This window comes from Neofelis nebulosa, chromosome 14 (assembly GCF_028018385.1).
Source record: "Neofelis nebulosa isolate mNeoNeb1 chromosome 14, mNeoNeb1.pri, whole genome shotgun sequence".
Classification (NCBI taxonomy): domain Eukaryota; kingdom Metazoa; phylum Chordata; class Mammalia; order Carnivora; family Felidae; genus Neofelis; species Neofelis nebulosa.
The window spans coordinates 56,495,571-56,509,936 of NC_080795.1; positions in this window are offsets into that span (position 1 = coordinate 56,495,571).

Consider the following 14,366-nt stretch of genomic DNA (forward strand, 5'->3'; position numbering starts at 1 on the left):
GGAATAGGAGAAGATACTTGCAAATGACATATCTGATAAAGAGTACCCAAAATATATAAAGAACTTATAAAACTCAACACCAAAAACCAAATAATCCAATTTAAAAATGGGCTGAAGACATGAATAGACATTTTTCCAAAGAAGACATCCAGATGGCCAACAGACACATGAAAATATGCTCAACATCACTAATCATCAGGGGACTACAAATCAAAACAAGATATTCTCTCACATCCTTGACTTCTAAAGGCAACACATGATATGACTAAGCATGTAGTATTTGAAGCCAGTTTTAAATAAATATATATTTAAATTATTTGACCAATGCATCTTTCCCTGTAAGACTTTAAGTTCTATGATGACAGGGATCATGTTGGCAGTTGCTTATCATTGTAAGTAAAGAATTAGACACTTTTGTTCTTCAGTTCTCTTATGAAACTCTTCCTTTAAACTGATACAAAGATTATATTTAGATGCCTTTGTCTATTTTCAGTGGGAGGTGAGGAGAGGGGTGACTAGATATTTGAAGATATGTAAAGAAATTCAATGAAACTTGGAGGGATTTGGAGGGGTTACACATTATTATTTTAACATGCTATTCTACAATAGAATATTCAGGTTTGAACATTATATCTTACAAATAATTATTTCTTTAATGGTACTCCAGGCAATATTCGTCTTTATCAAGGAGTTAATATGTCTCAGGGTACCTGGGTGACTCAGTCAATTAAGCGTCAGATTCTTGGTTTTGGCTCAGGGCAGGGTCTCATGGTTCGTGAGTTTGAGCCCTATATGAGACTCCTTGCTGACAGTATCTCTTTCTCATCTCTCTCTGCCCCTCCCCTGGTCCTGTGCGTGCTCTCTCTCTCTCTCAAAATAAATAAACTTTAAGAAAAAAGAAAACAACTTTGTCTTACCTAAGTAGAAAAAAAATCTCCCTATCATTGAAGAAACACTTGTGAAGGTCACTGTCCAAAAACAGACCCACTAAAAAGACTGGGATTTAATGGTATGATTAGAGAACACTTCCTCTCCCCCACACCTTACTACAACAGCAACAGGGCTCCAGTATAATACTAGTGAGTTGTAATTGAAAGAGCTGCAAGATGCAAACTCTGTGAGGAGGAGTACTTAGGAAAATTACAAATTAAAAGGAGAGGCAAATACAAGGACGCTTGAAGCCTCTGACACATACAGCTACAGCAAACATTAAACACAAGCTAATTTCTAAAAAAAAATAGGTCTTGTGTTTAGACTTTGATCTGAAACATAAAACTTCTAGAAGAAAACTTTGTGACAGTTTTGACAAAGATTTTTATTTTTTAGATAAGTTTCAAAAAATACAGAAGGGAAAATAAAATTTATCAAAATTAAGGTTTAAGTTGCTAAGTACACATTTAAAAAAATTAAAGATCATGCCACAGATTGTTAGAAAGTATTTTTGAAATTTATATTTAAGAAAGAACTATATCCTGGATATGACACTTGTACTTTGTAAAAGTTTATTTGTTTTGAGAGCAAGAGAGCCTGCCCATGTGAGTAGGGGGAGAGCAGAAAAAGGGGGAGAGAGAGAATCCTACACAGGACCCTTGCTGTCAGCATGCAGCCTGTTGCAGGGCTCACACCCATGAATTGTGAGATAATGCCCTGAGCTGAAACCAGGAGTCGGACACTTAAGTGACTGAGCTACCCAGGCACCCCCTTATTAGGACACTTTCAAAACTGGAAGACCACTACATACAAAGATGGACAAATGATTTTAACACTCATTTTACCAAGATTGTATATAGTCAACAAGCTCACGAAGTTGCTGATCATCTTTGGTCATTAGAGAAATGTAAATTAAAATCACATTGTGTTACCACTGTATACTAAATGGAATAGCTAATGATACCAACTGTTGAAGATACAGAGCATCTAGAACTCTCGCCACCTCTTTGGAAACAACTTAAAGGTGGTGCAGCATCTTTGGAAACAATTTGACAATTTATTAAAATAACACCTACGGTTACCTTATAGCCAGGTCATCTAATTTCTGTCTACCCGTACAAGGCTTTTTATATGAATGTACATACATATCAACATTACTCATAATAACCAAATAATAGAACACAATTGTTGATCAGCAGGGGATAAACAAAATATAGTGTATCCATGCAAAATTGTATAATAAAAAGGAGGAAATTAGGAACACACTCAACAACAGAAATAAATCCCGGAGATATGCTAGGTGAAAGAAGCCAGACAAAGACTATATACAATTCCATTCCTGTGAAATTCTAGAAATGGCAAAATTATAGTGACAGAAAGCAGATGGGTAGTTTCCTATGTTGTGAGCCAAGAGTGGGAGCTAAGTGCAAGAAGACACGGGGATGCCTTGATCTGATGGAAATACTCTGAAGTGTGTGGGGGCATTGTCATGAGGAAGGGAAAAGCAGATCCTGACATCCAGATGCTACTCGCCTGGTGTTGTTAGCCAGGAAATGGTGGGACTATGAGCTGGCCTACTACCACTTACAGCTGGCTGTTGGTGTACTTGTGTTAAACAGTTTCACAAACTATCAACATTAAATTAAAAAAAAGGCTTCTTTGTCTCCATGAAGGCCCAAGCTAAAAACAAGACCACTCAGTAATCCTGGCTGAAATATTCAAAATACAAGCATTGTTTGAGACACAAATAACGAAATATTTCCTGGTCCTAAGATGAGTAACTGCTCAGTTAACATCCTCAGTCAGTCTAGCGTTCCCTTCTATTGTCTAAGATTAAAGATACCCAAGCCTGGAATTAACCCTGCTTCTTGACAGCCTCCAATCCAGAACAAGACCTTATTTCCATAAACCCTATAGAAAGTAAACTAGCACGAGCTCTAACACCCTCTTCCTGAGACACCCTGTGGTACCCTAAGTGTGTGGAACACAGCTTATTCAACTTTCGGTGTATTTCTGGTACTTTTGGCTCTTGAAGGCATTTATAGTTGCCCATCTACCAGCATTTGCCAAAATTCATCAGACTGTATACTTAAAAATGATAAACGATACTTAAAAATGATCTTTATAGAAGAGTTGATGCATCTTTTAGGAAGTTCCTGTAGTAAACAACCAAATTATTTCAGGAACAAGAATTGTTTTGAGTGCTTAGTCAACTTAAGATACAGAGCCTAATTGAGTTTTGGTTTCCCTTAAATAAGTCTGTTAGAGAGTTCCTCCAATTTGACCCTATGTTCCCTGTTGAAAATAACACTGTCTAAAAATATGTTTATAAGCTGTCTTTTGCTCTTCAATCATTCTTTGGTTACATATTTGCTCTTTATTCATGGGTATGATTTGTTGAATGTCAGCTCCCCACGTATCACCAGCACAACATGCTGATGACTCAACAGAGTTTTGGCAGTGTCTCAGAAAGGAAACACAAAGTCATAATTTCCTGAGAATTTGAAGTTTCTTTTAAGACTGATTTTTTTTTTATCAGTTTCTTACCTGTAAAGTATCTACCTGCTAGTGTCTATTAAATTTGGTAGTACATAAGCTTGTTTTTCCACCGTCTATGAATTGAAAGACTGGTCTTTTAATTCAGAAGCTTAATTAGGAAGAATAAGATTCATGATGTAATGGTGTATCATTAGTGGACTCAGCAAGGCGAAGATTTTGAGACTTTGATACAAAGGGCAGATACTATTTGCTGATGATCTCTATAGAAGAGTTGATGCAGCTTTTAGGAATTCCTGTCGTAAACAACCAAGTGATTGTCCCAGGCAAGAGTCTCCTAGAATGTGGAAGTTTTGTTAAATAAGACAAAACAATGAAGTCATATTGATATAGTTAGTAAGCTGGGCTGGATAAAATATAGATAGTTTCAATTCTCAAAGTCCAAACTGTGTTGGACAAAGGCAAATATGTGGTTTCAGTCCTCAGGTTAAAACTGGTATATGTTTTTTCCTCCATTAATTTATCTCTTTTCCAATCTGTGTTTACTGAAAATAAATTAATGTCTCCTACAGTAATACTTTACTTAAGAGAACAAAAAGACTGCAATGACTCCCTGTTGCCAAGTTAAATTTTTAGAAAACCAGTCAGGGCACTTGGTTGGCTCAGTCCATAGAGCGTGTGCGTCTTGATCTCAGGATTATAAATTTGAGCCCCATGTTGGATGTGGAAATTACTTAAAAATAAAATCTTAAAAAAGATAAAAAGAAAACAAGAGACACCTGGATGGCTTGGTTGGTTGAGTGTCCAACTCTTGATTTCAGCTTAGGTCTTTAGATCCCCATGTTGGGCTTTGCGCTCCTGCGCGAGTCTGCTTCACATCCTCCACCTCCCTCTTTCTGGTCCTCTTCTGCTCATGCTCACTCTCTCTTTCACACACTGTCTCTCAAAAATAAATAAGATAAAATAAAATAAAATAAAATATTAAAAAATTAAAATAGCATGATAAAATAGAAATAAAAACACTTATATATCTTATTTCTAATACTTATCAGAAACTAATAATGACTTAGACACCATTGAAGCCATACTCCCCAGGGGCTAACCTTCTTTCGAAAGTTCTCCCCCTTTTCCATGCAGGTTTCCTACTTTCCTTATATACCTGCTACACCTTGAATAATTTGTTCTTCACCTCTTATTTTTATGTTCTTCTTTGTATACATAGTGTGCACATTTTCATGAATGAAGTTCTATATTTATCCTAAGGAAAATTATATACACTTGGAGAATTTCTATAAATATACTAGCATACAAATTTTCCTACATATCCTCCCCTGGTAAGAAAAGCAGCCTTAATCAGTATAAAAGTGACTTGCCTTTTAATTTACGTTTTCTCAAAAGCAGATTATATAATGTTTCTCCCCACCCCCACCTAAGAAATACCATTTAAGATTATGCTACTCAAACCTTGGAGTGGTATGAGGTTGGCAGCATTAGCCTAACCTGAGAGCTTATTAGAAATGCAGAATCAGGCTCCACCCCTGATCTACAGAATCAGAGTCTAAGATTTAGCAAGTCCTCCTGGTGATTTATAAGCACATTAAAGTTTAGGAAGCACTAGCTTAAATTATTTGCAACATCTCTGAGGCAGTCTTTCTAATGGTATTAATAGTTGGAATTAAATCATTTTTATGAATTAATAATTGGCTTCAGGCGCTGTAGCTTCTTGTATGCTCTCTTAGCTTTTCAAAATACAGTGTCCGCCAGGAATTTTAGTTACTTCAAAGTTAGCAAAGCTCTTTTCTCCCTCAAGCCATATGTGGTAAGGAAATGATTTAGGAAACACTTCAACTCAGGTGGGCTTTGTTAATTTCAAGGTGCTATTTATACTGCAGAGAAAATTCTTAATTTGACTGACAAGGGTCATGAGAATTTCGGAAATTCCTAAGTTATTTAAATATTAATAAGCATTAGTAAAGGATAGAATACAATGAAACCTATATAAGAGTCTGGCAGGAGAGATCTTTCTTCAGGGTAATTTCAAATGAGATCCGAACAGTAAATGAGAATTATCCACATGAAATGGACTATGGGAAATGGGAGAAGAGCACATCTGGCAGAAAAAGAAGCAATGAATGCTGTTCAGTATGCTCACAAAACAAATGGCTGAAGCATGAAAATCGGGAAGAACATGGTAGAATCTGATAAATCTGATGAATAATGGTTCTTTCTTAAACTCCTGTGCATTTCTTTGTACTAAAAGAAACACACGCAGTCTTTTCTATTAGAGTGCTGTTATATCTGACCAGAATAATGACATTTTTTTATCTGGACGGTTGGAATGGCATAAACATGAAGAAATACCCATTATAAATTAGTTGGAAAGTAGAATCATTGTGACTTACTATTGGGAAATTATAAAAAGAGATTGTTTTAGAATAACCAGCTCTAGTTTCATTGATCTTTTCTGTTTTTCTAGTCTCCATATTTCTTCCTTCTGTTAACTTTGTTTTTTTTTTTTTCTTTTTTTCTAGTTCTCTGAAGTATAAAATTAGGATTTTGGAGATTTTTGTCTTTTCTTAATATATGCACTTCTTGCTATAAACTGCACTCTCAAAATAGCTTTTGCAACATCCCATAGATTTTGCTATTTTTTGTTTTGTTTATATTTTACTTTTATTTATTTTTTCTTTGACCCATTAGTTATTTAGGAGTGTATTGTTTAATTTCCACATATTTGTAGTTTTACCCGTTTTTCTCTTGTTAATTTCTAGTTTCATACCCTTGTGTTCAGGAAAGATACTTGACATGATTACATTCTTTAAAATTTTTTTTTAATGTTTATTATTATTGAGAGACAGAGATACACAGAGCATGAACAGGGGAGTGGTAGAGAGAGGGGGAGACACAGAATCTGAAGTAAGCTCCAGGCTCTGAGCTGTCAGCACAGAGCTCAACGTGGGGCTCAAACTCACGATCTGTGAGATCATGACCTGAGCCAAAGTCAGTCGCCTAACCAACTGAGCCACCCAGGCACCCCACTGACATGATTACATTCTTTGTATATTTTCTAAGACTTGTTTTGTATCCTATCATATCTATCCAGGAGAATGTTTCTGAAGAGCATGATTCTGCTGCTGCTGAACAAAATATTCTCTATATGTCTGTTAGGTCCATTTGGTCTAAAGTATGGTTCAAGTGCAATGTACCCTTGTGAATTTTCTCTCTGGATGATCTATCCATTCCTGAACATGGGGTATGGAAATCCACTATTATATTGCTGTCTTCCTCCCTTCATATATGTTAGTATTTGCTTCATGTACTATGCACTATGATGTTGGATGCATATATATTTACAATTGTTATATATTTCTTGATAAATTGACTCTTTTGACATTATATAACAAGCCTCTTTGTTTCTTATCACTGTTCTTGGATTAAAGTCCATAGCTCTTTTCTTTTGGTTTCTACTTTCATGGAATATCTTTCCATCCCTTAATTTGGGCTATGTGTGTCCTTAAATCTAAAATGAATCTCTTGTAGGCAGCATATACCTGGGTCTTCTTTTTTCACCTATCCAGATAGTCTGTGCCTAATAATTGTTGATTTCAGTCCATTTAAATTTAGAGTAATTACTAATGTAAGATGTTACTAATGCCATCTTATTAATTGCTTTCTGGTTGTTTTGTGTTTATGTTGTCTCTTGTTCTTTCTGTTTCTGCCCACCTTTGTAAATTAGTGGCCTGCTCTACCTCCCTTTCTTTTGTGATGCTACTCGAGGGTTTTGCTCTGTGCTTACCATGAGGATTACATATAATGTCTCAGATAAAACAGTTCATTTTAGGCTGATAACAACTTAACTTTAATTGCCTAAAAGAGCTCCCCCCCTTTTATGTTTTTGGTGTCACAATTTACCTCTTTTTATGCTACTCATTAACAAATTATAGTTGCTATAAGTTGTTCTGAATGCTCTTTAGCTTTAAATTTTATACTATAGTTAAACAGCTAACACACCGTCCTTGTACAGAATTAATTTTCTAAATCTGACAGTATATTTGCCTGAAGAACTCCTTTCAGCATTTCTTGCAAGGGAGAGGAGGTGGTGATGGACTCCATCAGGTTTTGTGTAAACCTTGACAACTCCTTCATATCTGATGGATAACTTTGTTACACAGAGTATTTTTGGCTGGCAATTTTTATCTTATAATACTTTGAATATGCCATTTCACTCTCTCCTGGCCTGTAAGGCTTTTCCTAAGAAATATGCTGATATTCAAATGGAGATTCCATTACAGGCACTCTTATCCTTGCCCCACTCTCCACCCAGTACCTTTAGGATTCTTTCTTTATCTTTGATGTATTAGGTTTCATTATAGTGTCTTAAAGATGGGCTTTTGGCATTGAGATTACAGGATGATTTCTTAGCTTTGTGAACTTGGATGTCCAGGTCTCTTTCCAGGCTTGGGAAGTTCTTAGTTATTTCTTTAAATAAACTTTCTGCTCTGTATTGTTTTTTTCTCATTCTGGAAACTTTATTATTCTAATATTTGTACATTTGATTAAATCCTATACATCTTACAGGCTTTCTTTGCTCGCTCTCTCTCTCTCTCTCTTTTTGTTCCCTTCTGACTGATTGGGTTATTTCAAAGTTCCTGTCCTCTTGATCATTTTATATTTTCATTTGCTTTACTGCCAATGCTCTTTATTGCATTTTTAAAAATTTCATTCATTTAATTTTTCAACTCCAGAATTACTATTTGGTTATTTTTAGGATTTTTCTTTTTTAAATTTCTTATTTTGTTCATGTATATTTTTACTGATTCATTGAAGAGTCTTTCTATGTTTTCTTGTTTTAAATGGTTCTGTCTCTATTAATTCTTTATAAACTTACCATTTTGACACATTTAAAAATATTTATTATTGAACAACATGGGAATAAATTCATCCATTTTAATTGGTACATTTTATTTTTATGCAGTAATAAAATTAATATATTTACTCTATTGGTGAGATATAGTTAGATTACATCTTTTTCTATTACAAACCCATACTGCATCTAACATGATTTTACCTGTTTTATGGGACACATATTCAGATATAATAGATATTTCAAGTTGCTATTCATGGTGTCCTTATTTCACACATACTAGGCATGCTGTATGCTATACTAGTCAAAATGAAACACTGAACATGATCATGGATTGATTTTGTCCAATAGCATATGAATATTTATTCTTATGAATTTAATTGATACATTAAATACAATTGGTATAAAATCCCAAAAGTATTTTATATCACTTAAAATATTGAACTTAAAATTCTTTAGAAAATAGAACTAAGAAAACTCAAAGGTTTGAGGGAAGGAAAAAAAGAGGGCTAATTCAACCCAGATAATAGACATCAGTATAAAATTGACCTAAGGTTTACTTCTATACCATGATAATTTTTATAAATATATTACTTATTAGTTAAATTAATGTGATTTTTTCTATTTCTATTTTTAAAGGGTGATGAAATTGGAATATTTATGTGAATTCCTTGTTCTAATTCATTAATCCTGACAACTTTGGTTCGTGATACAATTTTCATATTGACAGTTTTGTAATATTACCTTTTTATTTTATAAAAATAATTGCCAAAATCATTTTAATCTAAACCACAGAGTTATTTTCTTCAACTCTGAAATGCCTAGAATTCAGCTTCTTAAAAAAAGTTTATGAGAACTTTATTTGCTCAATTACTTTGTGATTAAAATTATGCACCGATATACTTATGCTTGAAGTACAGTTTGCCTGCATAGTCAATTCTTCAGCCACAGTAGTTTTCTTGAATTTTTCTTTGATCAGTGTAGAAAATATGATGCAAGATTAATGGTTAACATTTATTATTAATATTTATTATATTGATATTATTATTAATATTATTCTATTCTATTCTAATTAATATATTATTTTAATAGTATAGCTATTTTACTCTCTTTTGATAATACCTAAAGATGCCTATTTTGTTTGGGGTTCCTGTTGTTTTATAAGAATACATATTGTGGTTTATCATTGTTTTGTTTAATTTCCCTAGAATATAGGGAGTCATTTCAATCTTCACAACATAATTTTTTTAATTCGGATAAACTTTTTTCTGTTTGCTCTTTGAATTTTGTTTCACTTCAGTGAGTTTACATTCCTTTGTTGTTTTTTCATAACTATTGTCTTTGTTTCTGTCTCAATTGGCTTTTCTCAATGTATCTCCCATGTCACTTTTTCCCCCTTTGAGTAGTGTCTATGCATTTTTGTGTTATTTTCTCTGATTTTCATTACTCTAAAATATTTACTTTGTATGTCTCATTTTGTCCCTATAATTTTTAATCTTTATCTCATGCATCTAGTTGAGCCAATGTAAATCTGCTTTGAGTTCTTTTGATTATTTTTTTGACTTTTGTGCATTTATGATTATACGACCATGAGTTTTAAAGTTTTAGTCAAAATTTGATTTATCATAATACTGGTTTCTGATGAATGTTCTCATGTAACATTTATTGTTTTATTTCACTCCATTTTGGTTATAATGATCTTATATAGCACCTATTCTTGGTTATTTTGGATTGCCAGCTGTTCTTGAGACAGCAGTGTCGTTCTTGTTGCAGAAGTTTCATGTGGAAGAGGGATCTAAGAGTACTCTGTACATCAAGGATTCTTTCCAGTTCAAAGTAAATTTCCTATATTTTGGACTTAACTACAGAATGGCTTGTATTTCTTGTGTAGTTACAGATATTTGGCAGAAGTCAGGAAGGAGAAGATGTATGACCATGTCCCAGTTTTCTGCTGAAATTAAATTTTCTAAATCTCACATGAATTCCTTTATAGGCAAAGACATCTATATTAAGATATCACTGCCTTTTCTAATAAGTATACTGCAAAATGTATAATGGCTAAAATATGAAGTTGATTTTTCTCTTACATTAACTTGAAATTGGTAAAATTGATTTACATGGGGATTTCTCCAAATATACAAAGACAAGGCTGTTAAACTCTCTGGTCTTCACTATTGTGAAAGCATGGCTTCGGTTCCATCATGCTGTCTCTAACACACTGGCAAAGGAGGGCATACAGAATTCTAACATACAGGGTATTATGTGCTGAGCATTGAAGTGATACATATTCACTTTCATTCTTATTCAAAGGAAGTTGCTTATTGGCAGGTGACTCTCTTCTAAGAAGTTATATCAATATCAGGGCTCCTTCCATCTTACAACTTTTCCATCTTAACATGCATTGTCCAGTGTGCATTGTAATTTTATTAGGAAAGATCTTGTTTATTATGTATAATGGAAGAGTAAATGAAGAATAGTATACAGGAGGTTTTGTACTGAAAGATTTAACAGTGTCATTTATCATTAAAAAACATTTTTTAAAAGTGTTTATTTTTGAAGGAGAGAGAGACGGAGCATGAACGGTGGATGGGGAGGGGCAGAGAGAGAGGGAGACAGAATCCAAGGCAGGCTCCAGGCTCTGAGTTGTCAGCACAGAGCCTGATGTGGGGCTTGAACTCAGAAACCATGAGATCATGACCTGAGCTGAAGTTTGGTGCTCAATCAACTGAGCCACCTAGGCGTCCCATACAGTGTCATTTATCATTTATACATATATTCCACTAGCTAAAACTAAATACTCAGTGATACATATTTATAAGAAAAGCTATAAAATTTATTCATATTTCCAGGAGAAGTGTTTTTTTTCTTCACAGGTAGCCTTTTTCTGCCATATTTATTATAGATATTAAGTGTTTAAAAATATTAAGCATCTAGGCAAGTTTCCTAGCAATACCACATATCTTTTGTTAAGCATAGGCTTTCTCCTTTACATTATTTTGAATAGGTAGTAACACTATAAGGCCATCTGTGACTCATTTTGCCTGGACACATTGTGCCAACATTTTTTTAAATCTCTGTGCCATGCTCTGTTTTGTGATTGCTCCCCAGAATGTAAGCTAAAATCATTTTTATTCTTGGACCCCTTTCTGAATTTTTTTAATGTTTATTTTTGAGAGAGAGAGAGAGAGAGAGAGAGAACAAGTGGGGGAGGGGTACAGAGAGAGGGAGACACAGAATCCAAAGCAGGCTCCGAGCTGTCAGCACAGATCCCGATGTGGGGCTCGACTCACAAACCATGAGATCATGACTTGAGCTGAAGTCAGACACTTAACTGACTGAGCCACCCAGGCACCCCTTGAAGTTTTGACTATTATCCAACCCCAGGACTGGGATGGGGGAAGGCTTACAGCATCAGTGTACTAGGTATCTACTTGTCACTAGGGTGTCTGGCTGGCTCAGTTGGTAGAGCACGTGACTCTTGATCTCGGGGTCATGAGTACAAGCACCACGTTGGGTGTGGAGCCTACTTTAAAAAAAAAAGACTCTACTTGTTACTTACATGTGTTTCTATATCCCCCTCTTATCTCTCTCCACTGAGAAAGCCCTATCTATCCTGGAGAGGTAATCATGATCTGGCTTGTCATATATTTGTCTGGGTCAAATTCCTTCATATTTTCTCTAGGACACACACACACACACACACACACACACACACACACAGAGTAAAGATTACTTAATTTGTCAGTTTTCTTCTGCAGTCAGCTTTTCGAGAGCAAAGATCAGAGACCATTCTAGATTATTAAGACTGGAAAGATGAAGATGGAAAGGGAAGCATGAAATTGGCTAAGGATGGAACTGGGGAATGGGGAAGAGAAAAACAATATTAATGTTTCAAAACATTAACAATATTAATGTTTCAAAACATGCCCAGTTTTGCATTTGGGCAAAGAAAATTTGTGTGTCATTCAGATGCCATTTAAAGCTATCCTTCCCTTTAATGTTATAGTTTTTTTTTTGGTTAAGTATTGGATCATTTTTTCCCCATATTCATAGTGTGTTTGCACCATATGTATGACTGACTAATAGATTTACTTGTTCAGTCAAAAGCAAATCCATAAGTATTGTTACTGGATGTACCCTTCTTTCTCTAATAAGTGGTGATTTTTAGATAAATTATGATTTTAAGGTAACACCAAGTAATTATATTCTATGCCTTTTTACGTATGTATCCTAATAGGATTTAAAAATTTTATCAACAAATGCTAAAAAGCCTATATTACATTTGCTCCCTAGTTTCTGCTGAGTACACTTCATCCAAGAAAATTTAAATGTATCTTTATTATAACCGTTAAATATTAAACTTTATTATTTTGAGCTATTATATTTTACTATGTAGGTTAATTACAGTAACTGTGTTTACCTTAATTAATATAGTGGGGCTTGTGTTGACAAAACTTTTAGAATTAAAGCTAGAATCAGAAGGACCTTTTTCCCTAACACTTTGGACAGAACCTACAGAAAGCTAAGAGAGAAAAGGGGTTACAGTTTGCCCAGGCAATATAGGTAATAGAAAAACTGATAGTAATACTCTGAATTCAGAACAATGAACAACAGAATGCTGCCTTGTTTATAATGGGGCCATCTGAATAACAGTGGACTTCTTAAATCGCACAAAATTGCCTAAGGATCTGTAAGGAACAAACAGCCAGTGATAACACTGGAGAGTTTGCCAATGGAGAAAGAAAACTCAATTACACAATTACTTTGTTAGATCAAAGCCAGAGGTAAAATGTTAATGGACAAACTCATTAGCTATAAGTATGGACCAGACAAAACTGAGAGTAAGATTGGAATTTCCTCATAACTGTACCTACTCAGTTTTCCCTGCTTATACTACCAGGGTGGGGGAAAGTGATTGTTCAATATGACTGAGACTATTTTTGTCTCTTTGAATGGAAGCTCAAAACATATAATACAAGTTACAGAATTTTTAAAAGTTATATTGCTTGCACATCTATAATGTGAAAGACATATGTGTGCATTTTCATAAAAGTCCATCTTCTGGTTGTCTGTCATCTCAGTCAACTTGTAAATTAAGCTCAGCCTTTGAAACTTAACAGGAGTTGGTGCAATGATCTCTAGAAAAATAAAAGCTAAGATTCTGGCTGGGCTTTCTCCATGTCCGTTTCCTTGATTTTATTTATTTATTTATTTATTTTTTTTGCTGACCGTAGGGTTTTCTACATATTCCATGATCTCTCCAGTCCTCTTAAAAAATCTGATCTCCACTTAAATTAGCTTGAATTAGATTATGCTTTCTAAGAACCCAAATAATCCAATTCTGCTTACTCACTGAAGTCTTTAGCAATTTCATGTTACTTTTGTTCCTTAGCCTTGATTCTTTAGCTTTCCCCATCTTGCTTGTTCTTTTCTGTGTATCAATATCTTTAAAAGAGTCAAATTTAATTTCAGGTGTGTATAAAAAACACAGAAAACAAAAATGGGAAAAATATATATAACTATTGACTTCTGCTTCCAGCTACAATGGAATTGCTTGTATTAATACATACGGGTCCTCCCAATTGAAGAATTATAATGGTTTGTAATTAAAAAAAAACCCAAAACCCAAAAAACAAAAAACAAAACAGTACTTTGATAGACCCAGACAGCAAAATGGGTTGCCTGAACTTGAGTCAAGATCCTACAGAGAAGGAAAATATGATGCTGTAAGTACAAACACTTTAACTTTCTTTTCTCTTGAAAAAATATAGGTACTTGAGAGAAAGAAATGAGTCACTAGAAAAACAAAAGCATAGATATGGTAGGAGAAAAACATTTACGGATACTGTTCACACACAGTGAGATAGCGTCAAGCAATAAAGATGCAGGGGAAACAGATGAATGTTGTGAATTGAGGGTGAGAGTGTAAAAGCAACCTAGATATACTTAAGTCGAATTCATGAACATGTACAATAAATGCTTAGCCATGTGTAAATTATAAATTATCTGTATTAAAAGGAATAAAGCCTATAAACTATTACTAAAATAATGAGATACTTAGTACAATTTTACTTAT